At 41.9% G+C, this 22,174-nt stretch overlaps 1 pseudogene; it reads left to right on the plus strand.

The window, feature by feature from the left end:
• Positions 1-345: 345 nt before the first annotated feature.
• On the plus strand, positions 346-21,137 carry LOC123909998 (annotated as a pseudogene).
• The last annotated feature ends 1,037 nt before the right edge of the window (positions 21,138-22,174 follow it).

Raw genomic sequence — 22,174 nt, forward strand, 5'->3', positions numbered from 1 at the left:
GAACTATGCATAAGTATATTTTTATTATTAGATCAATTGAGATATAATATAATGAGATTTATTGATAAAATAGTAAAAAATAAATATTGTTTTGAATTTATTGTTGTGAAAATTTGTTTGTCAACCTTTGCTTTATCTATGTTGGAAAATGCTAATAAATACTTGACTAATATTAAGAAGATAAATATAGAAATATTTTCTTAAAATTTATGCTTTTAATTTTTTAAACAATAAATTTTTTGTATTATTAAATGCATTTTTTCTATATCTAGATGCTTTACATGTTAAAAATGATTTATAGTTCACAATTTGTTCCCTCTGCTTCATTTTCACAGTCTCCAAATGTTTGAAAAATCAACAAAATAATATATACCTCAAAATTTTAAGATAAGATTGAATTAACACACTAGCTACCTTCTCGACTGTACCCTACCTATCCCTTCTAACAATCAACACATTACATACTAATTTCTCACACAAATTCTCATTAAAATAAGCAAAAAGGATTCACATCTTCAATCTCAATTCTCAAATGAGCAAAATCAGTGTCAACCTCAAATCCTCAATCTTAAATTTTCTACTAATTGTAAGCTTATGGGTGATTGAAAATATAAGGTAAAGTGAGTATTTCAATTTTTCCCTATTCTTTTATTTGTTGACTTTCTTGTTTAATTTGAAGTTACTACACTCATCCTTAATGTCTGGCAGCTGCAACAATACGGGTGAGTTCAATTTCCTTTCTTTTTTTTTTTAATAAAAAATTCAATTTCCTTTCGCTCGCTTCAATTATTTTCTTTATACTATATATATTTCGGTGGATTCTAGGGTGAGGGCTCTATTAAGTCCCTCACCGGTGAGGTAGATAAAATACACCATCCGATTTGGTTAATGGTTGAGATTCATTAAAGATAAACATTAGAACATCAACATATTCCCACACACAATCATGTCTATACCTCTCTCCAATTGTGTAACCGTCCCATGATGCTTCAATGGTGAAATTTCACAAAGTCCCCTGAACCTTGCTATGAGGTTGTATTTATAGCCCCCAGCGTGGGGCCAACGATTCCTGCTATTGGGCCGCCGCAGGGCAGATCCAATAGGGGAACTGCTAGGGTTAGCGTGGGGAGCAAGAGAGTTTGTTGTAACAAACTCTCACCCTAGATTGGTGCGCAAGGCACGGAGATGAATTGAGCACATGCCTTAATGGGAGACTTACCCATTAAGGCACGTAGATGTGCTCGACATAGCCGTTGAGGCGTGTTTGCCGAGGGTATGCTCGACGTGATGAACGCTGTTCTGTTCGTTACGTCGAGCACGTCGCATGTGTTATGAAATCAATGCTGTGCTGGATTGGGGAAAACGGGTCGGATGCAGGATCCTCTTTCCCGAGCGGATTGGGCCTGGAGCGGGCAGTGGGTCGCTAGGCCCAGTCCAGACCAGAAGCCCCCCAAGTCATCATTGCTAGGCATAGGAGTTATGACTTAAGGTCAATGTCGAAGAAGATTTATGTGCCGAGGACATTATGTGTTTGACAAGGGCTTTAATGTTTTGTTCGTCGAAGTTGTGTTCAACGCATCGTTGGTTGATGCAGTTGCGGAGCTCGAGGGATTCGCGAGCAGGTGATGTGACGTTTGAAGTGAAACGTTTCATCTGATCTTTTGCCGCATATCGAGGCTATGAAAAGGCGTAATGATGACCTATTTGAATAGGTTGTCATTTACGAGGAGGAACGTGAGGCGCGTGGCAGATGCGTCTCTTTGGTTTTTGGCGAGGATGAATTTGGACCGCAAGATCTGTTAGTTTTGGGACGTTGGATCAATCCCACGACTGTGATGGCGAGTGATGGATAATTTTCGCAAGTGAACGAATTACCACGTAGTAATAAAAATATCGATCCACAGGGATTGTGTGATTAAACTAGTCGAATAGTGCTCATAGACATTATGCAAGAAATACACATAAATTGGGGGTATGTTGAGTGATGATTTGTTAGAAAACGTGCTTTGATATAATGGAAAAGCGAGGTAGAATCATCGGAATCGCCTAGTCTATAGCTAAACCACATACAATCTACTATATCATAGGAATCTACTCAAGTGTTAACAACTAGATCGACAAATTAGTGAATCGCAATCTCTTGTCAAAATCCACTCTATTCGTTGTCGATACTCCCCCGATCTCTCGGGCGGAAGCTACCTACAACGAATGATATTAACGCGCGTCAATCGTTCGCTACACTCTATGCCTCAATCTCTCGACCGGAGACACTCGAGCGCTTAATGCAATTCAGTTCAGAAATTAAATCAATACTCTCGCACGTGACTTAACTCGAAATCATTACAACACTAATGAAGGATTATAAAGCATTAAACATCGAATTGCATTAAATCAACACTATGAACAGAGTAGTTTCTTACACATATAGCAGATTACATGAGGTCTATCTACATCCTAGGCTATCCTAGATCCTACCTCCGAAGAACTTAGCTCCTCATCTCCCTTTGTTCGCGTCCGAGCTTCAATGTCATGGCTTGTGAATCCATGCTATCGATGTGCTTGGAGCTATCCTTCGGAGTCTTGAATCCCAATCTTGAAGTTCCAAACCCAGAATGTAGATCAAATTTGCAGAATTTTCCAACCCGAAAACAGAATTATGCAGAAACTATATATACAGAAGGCAACCACGCCGCGCGCCAGATCTATCACGCCGCGCGTGGTTGCAAATCCATCAACTACGCCGCGCGTGGTAACAGAATCACGCGGCGCGTGATCAAGTCAGAGAGCAATCTTCTTCTTCAACAAGGCTTCACGCCGCGCGTGGTAAGGCATCACGCCGCGCGTGATCAGAGTGAAAATCTTGGCTCCCTGTGAGCTCCATCACGCGGCGCGTGATGGGCTACGCCCCCAGCGTAGTGAAAATCCTCCATTTCCTGCAATTTTTCCTGTTTTTCTTGCAAATCAAGTAATCAAGCTTATGGTTAGATTTCTCTTATATTTATTGCTAAAAACCTACTAAAATGCATCTAATGTTGCTAAAATAGGCATGGATTAGAGAGTGTGACGATTCGTCATCACAACCGCAAACTTAAACTTTTCCTTGTCCTCAAGGAAACAACTTTTACCTCAAGTTTTTGTGTCAAGACCTTGGCATTTTCCTTAAATTCACTCGAATCATACATACGTGAGAATCACCTGATGATCAATGATCCACCTGCAAACAATGCTCAATTGCACAATCGTTCCCGCAAGACATTTTCAAGTAGTTCACACTTTCCGACCACGGCTCTATGATTCCATCACACTACTCACATGCACTCTTCAGTTTGGGTAATTCACTCAGATCAACACATCAATGCAAGTCAACAATAATTTTGCAAGTAATCTAAGAATTCATTCGGTTCACTTTGTGCACACACATTAGAGGTCTTTTAGGGTTATAACGTGGCTTGGCTAGGGTGGATGGTGACATTTTGGTTGAGTAGTAGAAAAACTTGGAGTTAGATCCCCCTAAGGTCAAAAAGCAATTTATACACCAAAACCCTTTTCTTTTGAACTATAGTGGACTAGAGAACTTTTTCAAATCAACAAGTAAAGTTAATTCCTTTTGTAACTCAAGGCTATCACTTCTTTTTACATGTCTTTTCTATTCTTTTCACATTCATCTCTTTTTTCATTTTTTTTTTTACATTACTTTTCCATATATCTTTCTCTAAAGCCTTGACTCTTTGAAAAATTTTCAACCAAAACTTTTTGTAAGTTCTCTAGTACCCTCACCCCAACTTCATTGTTTGCTAATTCCAAAGAGCAACCCCAAACTTAGTGGTGAGCATTGCGCATCAACCACTAATTAGGTGCCTAACCTCCAAGAAAGTCATTCCTTTTTTTGTTTCAAAAATTTCTTAAGGTTGTGCAAAATAACATTTTCTTTTTCAGCTCAAATTGGTTAAGCAAAGGATAATTATATGTAAGGGTGGATAGAAAGGCTCAAGGTACCAAGGAACATGCCTCGTGTGTGCTACAAAAGTACCAATCAAATACAAAGACGACAAGCAAAATCGAGAGACAATACATGAGTGGATATCACACATAGAAGGAAAAGGAGTGTTTGGCTCAATACCTCTCGGTTGGGTCGAATCAAAGAACCGGTCAAAAAGTGTGTGTTCCCTTCCTTTGCCTCTTGATCACATGAGTGCAACAAGCTATTGCACTGCAAGTTTCACATATCACACACGGAGAAAATCAAGTAATTGATACTCAAGTAACAAGAAGGAACATGCCAAAATATTGAAACAAACTCCAAAGGTAAAAGAAATTCCACAATTAAACATAAAAAGATTCAAATTCAGAGTTTAAAGTACATTCATCCAGCCAATTCAAAGGAACATCAAACAATTATTCATAAAGTAGCATAAGAGTGAAAGGGAAGTAAGGACCGTAAACTCATGGGTTGCCTCCCATGAAGCGCTTCTTTCTCGTCATTAGCTTGACGCTTCATCATCACAAGTTAGGGAGGATACTTCAACTTTGATTCAACCCGGCTCCTCTTGTTCTCTTCATTCAAAGGAGCAATATTAATATCAAATAGTAATGATTTCATGCTTCCCGAATCACTCTTGAGACCTTCCCATTTGGCCTTCAAATTGGTTCTTTCCTTCTTACTAGACCGTGATGGAGATTTCTTAGAACCTTTCTTCACCGAAGCTTTCAATGTTGAAGTGGAAGACTTTTGAGGATTAACAACCGGATTGGGCTCTTTTTCTTTAGCCACCTTGTACAAACAATAGATAGGAACCACACCATCCAAGTCCCATCCTAGGTCGTCATTCACTTTCTCCGCTTCTTTTAACAAGTCATTCTCTTCTAGTAGAGTGAGCAAATCACTTATGATCATGGGTTTCCTAGAGTCGCCACCCAAAAACACATACTTCCATTTAGGAGGAAGTTCTTTCAATTCCGGTGGCTTTTTTCAATTCCCTCTTCTAGGGGGTTATCCAAATTTTGAAGAAAAATTTCAATCTCATGATCCCACTCTTCTTCCTTCCCATCTTTTACCACTTCCTCTAGCACTTCCACTTTGAAACATTCGGATACCACTCCACAAAATTCAAGGTCTTGGTTCTTGACCCTCTTCATCCTAGGATAAGGCATTCTAGCATATGGTGAAGGAACTTGAAACTTGGGGTCTTTCACAAGAGGTTTCTTGCCTTTCTTGGCACTAGACTCATGCTCCACTCTCTTTTCAACTTCTCCCTCATAAGCTTTTTCTTCCTTATTTTTTTTTCCTTCTTTCTTATTTTCTTTTCTATTTTCAACTACACCATCCCTCATCTTTTCAACTACACCATTTTTACTCTCATCCTTCGTAGGATTCTCCACTACTTCCGGTGATGAAACTTCTCTACTCCTCAAATTAATGGAATTACAACTTTCATTACGAGGATCCGTGGTGTCTCCATAAAATCTACTTTGAGTTTGTAGAGAAGAGACTTGCCTTGCTAATTGACCCATTTGGTTTTCGAGATTTTTGATGGAGGCTTCATGACGTTTGCTTGACACTTCTTGGTTTGCCTTCATCACCTCAAAATTGCCTTGAGTCATCTTCATGGCTAAGATAAGAGTATCTTCAAAAGATTCAAGGTGATCTTCAAAATGTTGATCTTGAGGAAATGCTTGATTCAGATTAGCTCCATAAGAACAATTCATGTGATTCTTCACTCCAAGATTGAAGGTGTTGAAATGAGGATTATTTTGAGAGGTTGCTTGCACCAAACATTGAGCTTCTAGTTGTTTGGTAATGATTTGTAGAAAGACATTATTGAACTTGCAACTAGTTAAGAGTGCCTCTTGATTGTATGATTCAAACATGCCTTCCTTCCGCTTTACGATTTGCTCTTGCTGTTTTCTCAATCTCAGGATCGACTTCCAGCTCAATGGGACCTGTCCTCCGCATGCACAAGGAAACACACAAGTAGAACGCTCCGGTAGAAAAAATATAAGACAGAAAAATAAGGAAAACACAGAAAATATGAATCAATCACAATCCCCGGCAACGGCGCCAAAAACTTGATGGATAATTTTCGCAAGTGAACGAATTACCACGTAGTAATAAAAATATCGATCCACAGGGATTGTGTGATTAAACTAGTCGAATAGTGCTCATAGACATTATGCAAGAAATACACATAAATTGGGGGTATGTTGAGTGATGATTTGTTAGAAAACGTGCTTTGATATAATGGAAAAGTGAGGTAGAATCATCGGAATCGCCTAGTCTATAGCTAAACCACATACAATCTACTATATCATAGGAATCTACTCAAGTGTTAACAACTAGATCGACAAATTAGTGAATCGCAATCTCTTGTCAAAATCCACTCTATTCGTTGTCGATACTCCCCCGATCTCTCGGGCGGAAGCTACCTACAACGAATGATATTAACACGCGTCAATCGTTCGCTACACTCTATGCCTCAATCTCTCGACCGGAGACACTCGAGCGCTTAATGCAATTCAGTTCAGAAATTAAATCAATACTCTCGCACGTGACTTAACTCGAAATCATTACAACACTAATGAAGGATTATAAAGCATTAAACATCGAATTGCATTAAATCAACACTATGAACAGAGTAGTTTCTTACACATATAGCAGATTACATGAGGTCTATCTACATCCTAGGCTATCCTAGATCCTACCTCCGAAGAACTTAGCTCCTCATCTCCCTTTGTTCGCGTCCGAGCTTCAATGTCATGGCTTGTGAATCCATGCTATCGATGTGCTTGGAGCTATCCTTCGGAGTCTTGAATCCCAATCTTGAAGTTCCAAACCCAGAATGTGGATCAAATTTGCAGAATTTTCCAACCCGAAAACAGAATTATGCAGAAACTATATATACAGAAGGTAACCACGCCGCGCGCCAGATCTATCACGCCGCGCGTGGTTGCAAATCCATCAACTACGCCGCGCGTGGTAACAGAATCACGCGGCGCGTGATCAAGTCAGAGAGCAATCTTCTTCTTCAACAAGGCTTCACGCCGCGCGTGGTAAGGCATCACGCCGCGCGTGATCAGAGTGAAAATCTTGGCTCCCTGTGAGCTCCATCACGCGGCGCGTGATGGGCTACGCCCCCAGCGTAGTGAAAATCCTCCATTTCCTGCAATTTTTCCTGTTTTTCTTGCAAATCAAGTAATCAAGCTTATGGTTAGATTTCTCTTATATTTATTGCTAAAAACCTACTAAAATGCATCTAATGTTGCTAAAATAGGCATGGATTAGAGAGTGTGACGATTCGTCATCAGCGAGGGTTGCGCTGATTTGTGTAAGGGTGTGCAGCAGGGGACACGATGCTTTAGTGTCTATATAAGGAAAAGGAAGGTGTCATTTTTACACTTTCGTTTCCGCTGTGTCTTTGCATTTTAAACGTTTTCGTTTTCTTCCCATTGCTGCTGCTGCTACTTGTGACGAAACTTAAGGAATTCTTCGCCAAACTCCAAGCTTTTCACACTCGAAACAGGTTGGTCTTTAATGATGCTTCTTCGTTTACGCATTGTTTTGTTTAATTTTTGAGTTTTCTGTTTAGTTGTTTCGAATCCGGTGGAATTTGAGTGTTTGGTGGTGGTTCCACACTTGCAAACGCCACTATTTATAGTGTTCAAGGGTGTTTGATAGTGGTTTTTTACACTGTCAAGTTCCCATTTTTGCGTGTTTAGAGTGAAAAGCTAGGATTTTTCACTGTTTTGAGTGTCGGACCGCCATTAGACGGTGTTTTCCGATGGGTTTTGCGGTAAAAACTCTTGAAATTCGCGTGATTTTCTGGGTTTTATGATGAACCCGAGGAGAAAATTCATGGTGTGGATGAACCAGAGCATGAAATTCATGGAGTGGCGGGCAGAAGTTGCCTGCTGTTCGTCTTTGTTATAAACTTTTGGCTGTGCTAGGTTTAGGACGAATTTTCCCAAGAGTGTTGCGAGCGCAAGTGCTCAATCCTTCGCGAACTGATTTAGGTTTTCGATCGGCGGGGACCGTCTCCCCCCGTTTGTGCTCGCAATACGCGTGTTTGAGCGTAGTTTGCCTTTAGACTCGATTTTTGTGTCCCTCTTCGTGTCGATGCCGTTTGTTAAGGGCTTTTTAGTCGGGGACTGGGTCCTCGCCAATCGCTTCGCCCTTTCACTTGACTTTGCGGTGGAAGGGTGAATTTGATGTTTTGAATGTCGAATTCACTTTGTTCGCTGCTTTTTCAGGTGTATAAATGGCTAACGAGGAGGCGGGGCCTTCGAACAGAGGACCCATCAGACCTACCGAGGCGGAGCCGTACGGGTGGATCGTCGAAGAGGTTTCCGTACCTTCGAGCATAACTCATACGTCGGGGAAAAAATTTATTACCGTAGAGGAAAGAATAGGGGATGCTCCGAGTAACTGGGCGGCGCACATAGTCGAGGAGGGCCAAAGGGTATTCTCGAATTTCGGCGAAGACGGATTCGCCATGTATGAGTTCGCCTTTGAGAAGTTGGGGTTTAGAATGTCCTTCAGCGACTTCGCTATGAAGGTTTTTAAACATCTTAGGTTGGCACCTTCTCAGTTGAACTCAAATTCCCTTGGTTTTATCCATGCGTACGAGCTTGTCTGCGAGCATAGGAGGATCGTTCCCTCGGTGCCGATGTTTTTCCGGATTTTCCAACTGCAAAGGAAATCGCAGGATCGGAGGCAATGTTGGGTGTCCTTGAAGTCGCGCATCAAGATGTTCGACATGTTTGTGGACTCCGTAAGGGGTTTTAAGCCGAGGTACTACGTGGTTCGAGCAGAAAGTGAGGATGCTCGTGAATCTCTCTTTACCACGGCGACGAGGGTGGTAGATGGTGAACAGGTCTCTCGTCGCGAGGAGAAATTTCCCTTGTCGTGGAGTTTCGAGCACTTCAGGCAAGGGACCGATTTTTATTATGTTAAATTCGAGGATCTGTCAGAGGAAGATCGTGTCGGTCTCAAAAATCTGATGGATTGGGTTGGCAGCTTTGTGGCTGGACCCTGTGTGTACAGGACTGACGATGAGGAGGGGAATAGGGTTACTCGTCCTGTTGTAGGGAAGGACGGAAAACAAGTTTTTGCCGCTAGATACATACATACCAGGGATTTGCTTTCGTGTACGAACGGGGCAGCCCGTGCAGTTCTGCTTGGTAATTTAGGTTTTTAATCTTCCTGTACATAACTTGTGAAATTTTCTGTTTTGATTGTGTTTCTAACTTTCCTCGTCTTCTTTTGCAGATAACATGGCGAGTCAGGCTACGAACATTCTCAAGATGCTCGACTCTAAGAAGAGCAAAAAGGGGAAAGGGAAGAGTGGCCCGGGTTCTGCGGTATCTTCGGCGGTTGGGGGTACCAGCTCGAGTTCGCCGAAGATGGGCTCGCATCTGGCCGTCGTGTCCAACAAGTGATTTCGGTCGGACAAGGAGGTTGTGGATCTGTCTGGAGAGAAGATCAAAATTCCGCCTTGCTGGGCGTTGAAGAGGCTTTTCGAGAAAAGCCCGTTGGAGGTAGATCGAGATGATGAAGAGGTCATTATGGGGATGGATTCGACCCAGCGGGGAGCAATTTTTGCCGAGGACATTGCTGGTTTGATGAGGCTGGTATCCAGTGCCCTTGTGCTGAACAGGAAAATTGAGGATCCGAGCAAGGTTGTCGAGGATTTGAAGCGACAGGTTGAAGTTTTGAAGGGGCAGAAGCGTCAGCTGACCCTTACTGTCGAGGATCTGGAGGGCAAGAGTGGCGTGTGGCTGGATACTCAGAAGAGACTCCGGGAGGTCGAGATCAGACTTCAGGAGCTGGAGTTGGAGAATAAGGAACTCAGAGCCGCGATGGAGCCTGCTAAGGATGAGCCCGACACTATCAAAGGACTTTGAAGGACAGTATTTGGATGTCCTTGGGCGCCTTACTGCAGCCGCCAAGTTCGGCTATAAGAACGCGGTCTCACAGCTCAAGGTTGTCAACCCCGGGCTTGCTACTGCTGGGACCGGTTTTTGGCGGAGAGTGGAAAATGGCAAGGTGATTTTGCCCGAGGAGAGTGCGGCGAACGAAGCGGCGGATTTCTTGATTTTGTCTGATGATGAAGAAGAAGGCGAAGAAGACAATGGCGGGGAGGCTGAAGGAGTGAAAACGACGTTATGGAGGAAGACCAGCCAGTTGGCGAAGAGCCCAAGGATGACGCTGTGGAACATCAAGACGAGAGTAGCTAGTTCGAGCTCATGTTTCTTCAGGCCTGTACACCGTTGTCTTAGTTTATTTCTGATTATTTTGTTTTTGGGGCCTGCGCGCCATGTTTTGTAACCTTTGAACACCTGGGGTTGGTCCCATTTTAAATCTTACAAGTACTTTTGATCGTTTTATACTTGTGTTTTGTTTTTATCTGTCTTTCGTTTGTATGTCTTTATTTATGCTTGATAAATAATTGCACGTTTGTATGCTCGACAGATAATTGCATGTGGTATGCTCGACAGATAATTGCATGTTGTATGCTCGTTTTTAACTTGACAAATATTTTGAAGTTAAATATTTAAACTTTGATTGTAAATGTTTTTGCGAAGTAGTGTTCGCCTTGCCTTCTATGCGACGAGCGTGGCGCTTGTTTGCTCAGTGTTCTGGCAAGTTTGAATGCGTCGAGGAAGGTTGAGTTCTTGCTCGGCGTTACCATAAGTGGTTCGGGGAGAATGTTTTGCGAAGTGGTGATTCGCCTTGCCTTTCTATGCGACGAGCGTTGTGCTAGCTCGGCGATACCACAAGCAGTTTGGGGAACTACTCAGGTGTCCGAGGGTTTGTCCTCGGACAAGACAGTGAGAAGACTCGTCGAAGAGGCTTGTCCACTGTAACTTAAGTCCGGTCGCGACTCCGGGCTCAAGCCATGGTACGGGGGACGAAGGGGCTCGTTTTTGGAGTTTATCCTTCGTTGGGTTTTTTCCATTAGTGTTTTTGGGCTTTTGGCGTTGTACCGGACACCTGCCCATTGTAAGTGGATATATCTGCTCGTAGTTTAACAAATATTACGCCGAGATAAGTCGCGTCCGACGTTACCTTAACTGTAATACTGTTTGAGCTTTTTAGCGTTCCAGGTACGGGGAAGTCGTTTACCGTCCAGGGTTTCGAGGTGGTATGCACCATTTTCAGTTTTTGCTCGGACGCGATAGGGGCCTTCCCAGTTCGCGGCGAGTTTTTCGTGGTTGGAGTCTTTGGCGTTTCGTCTTAGGACGAGGCTGTCGACGTCGAATTCTCTTATGATGACTTTGAGATCGTGTCGAGCAGCGACTTTTTGTTTGAGGGACGCTTCGCGAAGGGAGGCTGCTGTTCGTAGCTCTTCGACTAGGTTGAGTTCCTCTCGTATCGCTTCGTCGTTCTCCTCTTCTGATAGTGGCTGGGTTGTTCACCACGTCAGCTCCTCCACTTCGACTGGGATAACCGTTTCGGTCCCGTAGGTTAGTCGAAATGGGGTCTCTCCGGTGGTGGAGTGAGGGGTTGTCCGGTAAGCCCAGAGGACGCTCCAGAGTTCTTCGACCCATTTGTTCTTCCCTTCCTCGAGCCTGCGTTTGCGTCCGCGGAGGACGAGTCTATTGGCCGACTCGGCTTGCCCGTTGGTTTGAGGGTACTCGACCGAGGTGAAGTGCTGCTTCGTTTTGATCGCAGCGAGGAACTCTTGGAAGTTTTTATTCGTGATTTGGGTTCCGTTGTCGGTGACGACCACTTGTGGAATTCCAAATCGGGCTAGAATGTTCTTCTTGAAGAAACGAAGTATTGTTTCAGCCGATATGTTGGGTATAGCCTCAGCTTCTACCCATTTTGTGAAGTAGTCGACTCCAACGATGAGGAATCTGCACTGGTGCAGCCCGTCGGTGAATGGCCCCGGGATATCCATGCCCCACCAAGAAAAGGGCCAAGGGGCAGATTGAGTTTTGAGCTCCTTCGGAGGAGCTAAAATCATGTCTGCGTGTCGTTGGCATTTGTCGCATTTTCTAACGTGTTTTCTTGCGTCTTGTTGCATAGTGGGCCAGTAGTATCCTGCTCGAAGGGCTTTCCTGGCAAGAGATCATCCTCCCAGGTGCTGGCCGTTTATTCCTTCATGTATTTCGCGCAAGACGTAGTCGACGTCATCCTCGCCTATACATTTGAGAAGTGGAATGGAGATTCCTCTTTTATATAGTTTGTCGTACATGAGACAGTACGAGGAAGCTTTTCGTTGAAGCGTCTTCGCTTCTTTTTCGTCCTCGGGGAGGTGCCCGTGCGCGAGGTATGTGTAGTAGTTCGTCATCCAGGATGTCCCGTCTTCGATGGAGTTTACATCGACGGCCATGACTGAGAGGGTCGGGGAGGTATGCTCCTCTATGCTCGGTCGAGGGAGTATTTCCTGGATAACAGACTTGTTTCCTCCTTTCTTCTTGGTGCTCGCGAGTTTGGAGAAGATATCTGCCCGCATGTTATCTCCTCGTGGGACATGTTTGACCTCGATGTAGTCGAACAAAGCGAGCATTTCTCGTACCAGGCGTAGATAATCTTGGAGGTGATCATTTTTGGCCTGATACTCTCCGATGACCTGGGAGACTACCAGTTGCGAGTCCGTGAATATTTTGACTTCTCTGGCACCCACGTCTTTTGCCAAACGCAGGTCAGCGAGGAAAGCTTCGTATTCCGCCTGGTTGTTCGACGCTGGAAAAGATAACGCGACGGAAACTTCGATTATGGTTCCAGCCCCGTTCTCAAGGATGATTCCTGCGCCAGCACCTGCCGAGTTGGATGCTCCGTCAACGAAGATGGTCCACTTGTCCGCTTCGCTGTTAGGAATCGTGGATGGGGTCATCTCCGCGACGAAATCGGCCAAAGCCTGAGCTTTGAGCGCCTTCCTGCTTTCGTATCGAATGTCGAATTCGGAAAGTTCTACTGACCACTTAAGCATTCGTCCGGCCATGTCTGGTCGAGCGAGTAGGGCTTTGATAAGCTGGTCAGTTCGGACTATAATGGTGTGGGCGAGGAAGTACTGTCTTAGTCTCCTCGCCGCTATGACGAGCGCGAGGGCAACCGATTTTAGTTCGGAACACTTTGTTCATCATTCGCTGATATGTAGCGCCTGCATTTTTTAAACCGAAGGGCATTACGTTGTAATAGTAGTTGCCCGACTCGGTCATGAACGCAATTTTTTGCTTGTCGGCTTCGGCCATAGGTATTTGATTGTAACCCGAGTAAGCATCCATAAATGATAGTAATTTAAAACCGGATGAATTATCTACGGGTTTATCTATGCTAGGCAAAAGATAAGCATCTTTGGGGCAAGCCCTATTGAAATCGGTGTAGTCAACGCACATTCGCCATTTTCCATTAGATTTCTTAACGAGTACAACATTGGAGAGCCATGTAGAATATTTGGCATCGGACATAAAGTTTGCCTCTATGAGGTCTTTTACAGCTTTTTCTGCAGCCTCCGCTTTTTCGGGAGACTGCTTTCTCCTACGTTGTACTACAGCTCTAGCAGTCGGATCTATGGCGAGCTGGTGGCATGCCACGTCTGGGTCCAGGCCGGGCATCTCGGAAGCGCTCCATGCGAAAAGGTCAGCATTCTCGCGAAGACAAGTCTTCAGCTGCTTTCTCACTAAGGCGGGGAGGTCCGCTCCTATCTTCACGCCTCTGCTCGAGTCTTCACCAAGGGAAATGAGCTCGAAGTCTCCATCTGGGATTGGGCGGAAGATTTTCTTGCTCGCCTCTTTGTCTTCCTCCTTGTCCTTTCGAAGCTTCTTCTCCTCTTTGTTTTCTTTCTTGGAGAACCTCGAGTCTAGGTCGACCATGCTGATGGTGCTAGGGGGTGGTTTAGTGTCGTCTACTTTCTTCTCCGAGGCGTTACCTTTGGTGGACACCTTGCTGATAGTGGTGTGACCTCTAGAGGCAGCCTCGAAGCACCTTCGAGCAGCAGCTATGTCGCCGTGGAGTGTGGCGACTGTGCCTTCCCTTGTGTAGTATTTCATCTTTAGATGAATGGTGGAAGGAACGGCCATGAGGTCTGCTAGTGATGTTCTGCCAATGATGCACTGGTACAGAGAGTCGCAATCTATGACCAGGAACTTGACTTTGATTGACTTAGCGGTCCGTCCTTGGCCGAAGGTGACAATGAGGTCGACGTACCCCCAAGGCTTGCTGGTGGAGCCGTTGAAACTTTGCAGGTCAGAGCCTACATACGGGGACAGGTGTTCTCTTTCAAGGCCCAGCACTTTGAAGAGGGATGTGTACATGATGTCATAAGAGCTTCCTTCATCGACCAGGATTCTATGAACGTCGAAGTTCGCCATGCTAGCCCGGATCAGCAGTGGGATTGAGGAGTTAGGCGATCCTCCAGGCAGTTCTTCAGGATAGAAGGCCAGAGGAACCGACTTCTTCGGTTTATCGATGGTCACCGAGATGTCGGACGAGGCAACTAGGAGCTCCTCGAACTTTCTCTTAACCGATCCGACGGTGAGGGTGCTGAACCCGCCTCCCGAGATCACCGCAGTTTGGGGGAAGTTCTCCCAAGCTGCCAGTCGGGCAGCTAATTCTTCGGTCAGCACGAAATCTTCCGGACGGGTGATCGACATGGCTACCTGCATGGGAGAGGCCTCGTCGTCGTCCTTGTCCTCGCGCTTGGGAGGGGGAGCTTTCCTGTCCTGAGGGGTATTGTTTGAGCGGGACCATTTTTTGAGGGGTCCGTCCCTGATCAGGACTTCGATCGCATCCTTTAGGCTGATGCAGTCTTCAGTCATGTGACCATGAGTTTTGTGGAACTTGCAGTATTTGCTTTTGTCAGCGTTAGGCTTGGCAAGAGTTTGTTTCGGGATCCTGATGCCTCCATCCCTGAAGACGCTCGACCCGGTAGTAGTAAAGATATGTTCGCGAGACGCGGTCAACGGGGTGTAACTTGCGAAATTACCCTGAGGTCCGCGACCTTTCTCTCGTGGTCGTTCATCATGCCTTTTATCTCCTCCTCGAGGAGGACCCCGGTTGTGCTGGGACGAGCTTTCTGCTCGGGATGAAGCGTGTGTGTTCGCCAGTGCCTCCTTCTCCTCGTATTTGATATACGCGTTGGCTCTCTCGAGGAGGCGATTGAAAGAGGAAGGCAGCTCGATGCCGATAGATCTGGCGAGCGAGCTGGGACGTCGGAGGCCCCTTTCGAGCAGATATCGTTTTATGTTGTCCTTAACAGTTACTTGGGTGGCTTCAGAACTGAATCTTTCTATGAAGGCGCGGAGGGTCTCCTCGCGTCCCTGGACAATGGCTTCGAGAGATGCTATGGTCTTTGGGGGTCTTCGAGAAGCAGTAAAGCGGCTCCTAAACTGTTTAGACAGTTGAGACCAAGAGTGGATGGAATCCCTGGGTAGGGTCTTATACCAGTCCAGGGCCTTCTTCGTGAGAGTGGTGGAGAAAAGCCTGCACTTGATATCAAAAAAGACTCTCAGATAATCCAATTGGATGTTGAACACATAGATGTGTTCGTCTGGGTCCCCTTGTCCGTCGTATTTGGCCAGCTTCGGGGGTCTCTCCAATCCTGGTGGGAGTGGAGCGTTCAAAATTTCAAGGGACAAGGGACCGTAGCCTTCATCCTCGTCGCTGTCGTATGCTTCATAGTCCGGGTATATGTTTTCCCGAGGGGACAGAGAAGGTGAGCGGCTTCTCCGTTCAAGTCGAGGGAAAGGGGGACTGGCATGTCCTTTTCCGCGGCCTCCACGGGTGATGGTGAGCTTTTCGCCAAGACGGTCGAAGATGGTGGTTCCTCTTCCCCGCTTGGTTGTCACCGATGGGGGTTCTCGTCGAGGAGGAGTACGACCCTTTTTCTTGGACCCCTGCAGGAGGCGGTCAGTACCGTCGAGACGGCGGTGAAAGTTTACCTTACTGGCGGCCTTCAGCCTCCGGTCTTGCTCGCGGATGAGTTCCCTCTGTTCTTGGATCAGTTCTTGGTGGTCTCCGAGGGAGACGAGCAGCTTCTTGAGGTCGGCGGGAGTGATTTGGAGTTCTTGCTCCTGCTCGATACGATCGCGCCCCGTCCAGGCCGCAACGGCCTTCTTTAGGGCGAGCGTACCTCGGCGGGCAAAATCTGGAAGCGAGTTACCAGAGTCGGGCGGGTTGGTGGTCACGATGTTGTAACCGTTTTCATCGTCGGAGATGGCGATTTCTTCTCCGTCCCTTTGATCGAACTCGTCGTTGACAGCTGCGATACGTTCATCGGTAGCCATGGGAGTTGTTCGATCTTGAGGAGGATTCTGTCGAGGGGAGATGACGGTGGTCATCGGTCGCCCGTCGGCGTCGACGTAAGGTGTGGAGTCGCTGTTAGTGCGTTGAACAGATGAGCCGGCCATCTCAGATGGTAGAGAGATTTGGTTTTTCTTTCCTTTTGTTGGTAAAGAAAGAGGAAGAACTCACGTTCCCACAGATGGCGCCACTGATCGTACCTGTTCCAGAGAGGTTGATCGACGGCCGGCTGCTTGACGTCCCACGCGGTTGTAGACGGCGCGCCCCGAAGGGGGGTTTGTACCTGTTTACACTCCGACGCTCAAGTCAGTGTAGGGCACAAAAAGTATGAAGTAGAGAGTAAGAATGAGATACATGAACCTTGCTATGAGGTTGTATTTATAACCCCCAGCGCGGGGCCAACGATTCCTGCTATTGGGCCGCCACAGGGCAGATCCAATAAGGGAACTGCTAGGGTTAGCGTGGGGAGCAAGAGAGTTTGTTGTAACAAACTCTCACCCTAGATTGGTGCGCAAGGCACGAAGATGAATTGAGCACGTGCCTTAATGAGAGACTTACCCATTAAGGCACGTAGATGTGCTCGACATAGCCGTTGAGGCGTGTTTGCCGAGGGTATGCTCGACGTGATGAACGCTGTTCTGTTCGTTACGTCGAGCACGTCGCATGTGTTATGAAATCAATGCTGTGTTGGATTGGGGAAAACGGGTCGGATGCAGGATCCTCTTTCCCGAGCGAATTGGGCCTGGAGCGGGCAGTGGGTCGCTAGGCCCAGTCCAGAACATCCACCAAATTTTGCTCTATAATAAAAACCAGTTTTTTCCAAACTCTCAATGGCATCTTATAATCAATGAGAATTCATTTGCCCCAAACATTGACATCGAAAGAGAAACATGTTAGTATTTATTATCATTCGAACTTAAAATTGGAAAGCAACATTATAAACTGCTAATTCAATCAAAACAATTGTAAAAAGTGTTTTTTTATACGTAGCAAGTTGGTCCTAGGCACTAAATTCCAACTTCACATGGCCAAAAATATCATTAAGATTTAAAAGAGTGATGTATAGGCATTAGGCAATGGAGAGGGAAACATAGAGGAAAAAAAGTTCAAGCATAGACAGAAAGAGTGAGATCTAGAAATTGGATCTAGTGTGGTGATGAAATATTAGATCAAGTAGATTAATTTAATCGAACGGTGAAATTAAATGATACTCCCTCCGTCCCAAATTATAAGGGAAAAAAGCTTTTTTTTTTGTCCCAAATTATAAGAGAAAAAATCATTTTCAAGAATGTTTTTTCCTTATTTTCATAAAATTAAATGCAAATTGCATTTAATTTCTTTTCTCTCTCATTTTTTCAATAAACAACAACCAATAAAAATTGTTTTTACATCTTCCTATGCAACTTATTCCAAGGAAAACCCACAAAAACATACTTCAAATTCTCATGTTTTACTTTTTCTTAATAAGTGTGATTTTTTTATTTTCCCTTATAATTTGGGACGGAGGGAGTACACCGGTGAGGGACTTAATAGAGCCATCATCCTATAATCCACCATATATTTCACATAATGCTCAAAATATTTACTTAATTTAAGGATTAAATATGTTTTTTTTATAAAAGGATTAAATATGTTTTGGATCTTATAAAATGGCAGTTTACATAATTTTTTAGTCCCTATAAAATTTTCATAAATCATTTAAAAATATAGGTTGACTTAACAGTAGGGACCAAAAGTGAGTGCAATATAATTTTCTAGGGACTAAAAATTTAATAAAAATTAAGTATGAACTAAACTTATATAGTCACTATTTTGTCGATAACAAAAACATATTTAACTCTTAAGTTAATATATATATATATATATATATATATATATATATATATATATATATATATATATATATATATATATATATATATATATATATATATATATATATATATATATATATATATATATATATATATATATATCCCTCCGGTTTCATATATAAGCAAAAATAACTTTTTTAGATTCATTGGAAAAAGAATGTATCTAGTCCAAATTATAGACAACATACATTATTTTTTCAATGAATCTAAAAAAGAAACTTTTGCTTATATATGAGACCGGAGAGTATCATATGGATTATCCGTAATTTTTTTTAAAGAAATTGAAAATTATTTGGTATGTTATTGAATACCATTAATCTTAATCTATTTCAATAACATATTAAACGATTTTAAATTTTTGTAAAATTTAACATAAATGATCTATATATGATATAAACTTTCAAATTGTCGGTGGATTTTAAACTACTTAACAACAAAAATTAGAAAAATACCATGTTATCTTCAGGACTTTTAGTGCAGTCCTCTCCCTTCACAAAATTAAACATAATGTTGATTGGGTCTATTGAGAGGTATAAAACATATTTACCTGTAATTAATTTAATAGCGACTATCAATTAATCCGTCAAAAAAAAAAAAACGACTATCAATTAATTATAGGTATTAGATTTTAAAATTTATATTCTTTAAAGTGTTATTTGAACAGTGTAACATTATTCAAATACTACTAATTGTAATTTGATTTCTCCCTTATATACACACGCACGCTAAAAACTATGCTGATTTACATATTTCTATATAAAATTTTGCAATGCATATACATATACTTATTCTATATTATTTTTCCAGTTGATTTCACAAAAGAAAAGAACCGATTGGTTACACATCGAGATTTTGTGCGTGACAAAATTGAAAGAACTCATAATAAAACTCAAAAGGTTAGCGATGTTGTGTTTGAGTGGCTAAATGAAACAGATATACTCATACGTCAATTGGAGAATCTGTCGGCACAAGCAATAACAAGAAAACAATTTAAAAAATTGTTGAAAAGAGTAATGGAACAGAACACGAAAGTACCTTCAGGAAATTACATTCAGGAATCTTCAACTCCAATTCCAAGTTTAGAACACTTCTCTTCAGGAAATTTAATGTGTTTTAATTCTAGAGAGAAGATCTCCGATCAACTTTTCGTGGCATTGAATGATGATAGTTGTTCTATGATTGGATTGTATGGTAGCCAGGGCTCGGGTAAAACAACATTGGTTGAAGCAATGGCCAAAAAAGTAAAGTATTTAGAGATTTTTCATGAGATTTTATTTGTCAAGGTAACCCAAAATTCAAATATTAGAACAATGCAAGATGAAATTGTTGACTCATTAAATATGAAATTTGATAAAAAAAACAGTGAATCTGGAAGAGCCAGAGAAATATTCTCAACAATAGAAAGTATGAATTGTCCAATTCTAGTCATTTTTGATAATGTTCCAGCAAAATTCGACCCAGAAGATATAGGCATTCCTTGTAATAGTAATCGCTGCAAGATTCTTTTGACCACATGTTGCCAAAAAGATTGTGACTTGTTGTCCGGTCAAAGGAAGATTCAACTTGATCCCTTATCTAGACAGGAAGCTTGGATTTTGTTTCAAAAACATTCAGGTATTTATGATGATGAGAAATACTCGAGATTTGACTTATTGAATGTAGCATATGAAGTTGCTTTAGAATGTGAAGGGTTACCTAGAACAATTAAAGATGTGGGACCTTTCTTAAAAAGTAAACCAATTGAAGAATGGAAGACAACACTAGATAGTCTGAAACATTCAATGGCCAAATGGCAAATTTTTCTTAGTTTTAGAGGAGAAGATACACGCAACTCTTTTACAGGTTATCTTTATCAAACTTTATCTCAAGCGGGATTCAAGACCTTCATGGATGATGGAGGACTGCATACTGGAGACCAAATTTCACCCTCTCTTGTAAATGCAATTGAAGCATCGAGGCTTTCGATTATTGTTTTATCTGAAAACTATGCAAATTCCTCATGGTGTCTTGAAGAACTTGTCAAGATTCTTGAGTGTATGAAGTTGAAGAATCAATTAGTTTGGCCAATCTTTTACAAAGTGTACCCATCAGACATAAGGCATCTGAGAAAATGTTATGGCAAAGACATGGATCGACATGAAAATAATTTTGGAATTAACTCAGAAAGAGTGCAGAAATGGAGGTCAGCTTTGTTTGAAGTGTCTAATTTATCCGGAAAAGCTTATACAACCGGGTATGTAATATACTTCAAAAAACTTCTATTTGTGTTATTCCATATAATAACCATTTTTTACTCTACCAGTGATAGATTAAGGATATGATATAGTATAATTCCATTCTTTTTAAAAGCATGTGACTTGTTAAAAAAGAAATATGGTCTTCTTTATATCTATCAATTTAAGCATGATTTGAATAACAAGAAAGACATGAATATTTTGTTGTTAAAGTTTTGTTTTTAGTTTCAGGTGCAAGTTTTCTATTTTATGTGACGGCTTGTTCTTGTGAAAAATTATAGTCATATTAAACTTTATATGTTTTTTGACTGAATAAATTCAAAGCTATCTATATAATTGAATTGACAGATCTTGTACATACTTTTGCAGGTACGAATATGAATTTATTCAAAAGATCGTGGAAGATGCCAATCGTATTAAAAGTCGTTTGCAAATACGAAGAACATAGATATGTATTTGAAAGAAGATGTCAATCATATTAAAGATTTTTGGAACGCTCTAAATTGCCGGTCTTTTGAGTGCAGTGTGTATCATATTGAATTTTGATGTGTCTTATATACGAATATCATATGTTATTATAGGAAACACTTCCTTTATGCTGGATTGAAGTTGTAGTTATACGGATCTAGTGGTTGAAAATTTCTTGTAATGTGAAATGTAACAACAATAACTACCTATATCTAATTTGTGGTATTAGTTTTGGTAGGAACTGAGGTAAAGGTGACAAATTGATGTTAACTACTCTTTCATGTACGTACATAAAAGCTTTCAGAGATAATTGATAAAAGCAGATTTGCATTCTTCAACTGTCATTTGTCTATTAGCCGTTAAAGTTTTCCTATCATTCTTGCTTATGTTGAGTCTTAGCTAAGGGCCTAGATAGATATTACTATGTTATGTTGAACCACATAAAAGCAAGTCAATCAAGCAGATTTTCTCTAATTTATTCCATTTCTTACTGAACTATCAAACATACATAACTGAAGGAATGATTGATTGCATGTGATTTTATACCAGATGTTTATTCTTAGTTTTATTGTTTCTTGACTTTTTTTTGTTGACTGTCGTTTCTTGTCATCAATATTTAATACCCAATTTTATGGTCAATATTGGTGATTTTTCTAGGAAACTAGGACTTCATTGACTTGTACATATCTTTGTCCCAAAAATAAGTAGTTAATCCACAACTTTGTTAAAATGTTTAGTTTTCCTTCAAACAACCTGTATAGTTTTTATTAAATATCGATAATCTTGATAGGTCTCAATAACATATTAAATCGTTTTTAATTTTTCTAAATTTATTTATGGAGGATCTATATGATATAGACTTTCAATCCAATGGTAAAAATTTTGTAAAAAAATCTTGTTATAATACATTTAATCACTTGACCACGGTGGACCAGTTCCGTAGTATTAGCCTATGTGTATATATATTCTTTCATATCATGTTTATATTTGACAAGTCAAAATAATGTCCATTTGACAAGTTATTCAACTCTCTGACTGAGGAATGTGATGTATGTTCTTTCTCCAAAAAAACTAGTAGGGTCCACACGTTTTCACTCTTCTTCTCGGTTCCTTCTTTCTGTTAAATTTCTGTGAATTCAAATTTTATTCATATATAGTAATGGGCTCACAACACACACTTGATAATATATCCTTTGAAGCTAAGAGACATTAATCATTCAAACTTCACTCTCTCTGCCTGCTGCAAAAATAGGCGAGTTCAATTTCCTTTCTCTTGCTTCTATTTTCTTCTTTATATGTTTCACATAATATAATGCTCAAAATAACTAAAATCATAACGCTGTTTTTTTTATTTT

This window comes from Trifolium pratense, linkage group LG1 (assembly GCF_020283565.1).
Source record: "Trifolium pratense cultivar HEN17-A07 linkage group LG1, ARS_RC_1.1, whole genome shotgun sequence".
Lineage (NCBI taxonomy): Eukaryota > Viridiplantae > Streptophyta > Magnoliopsida > Fabales > Fabaceae > Trifolium > Trifolium pratense.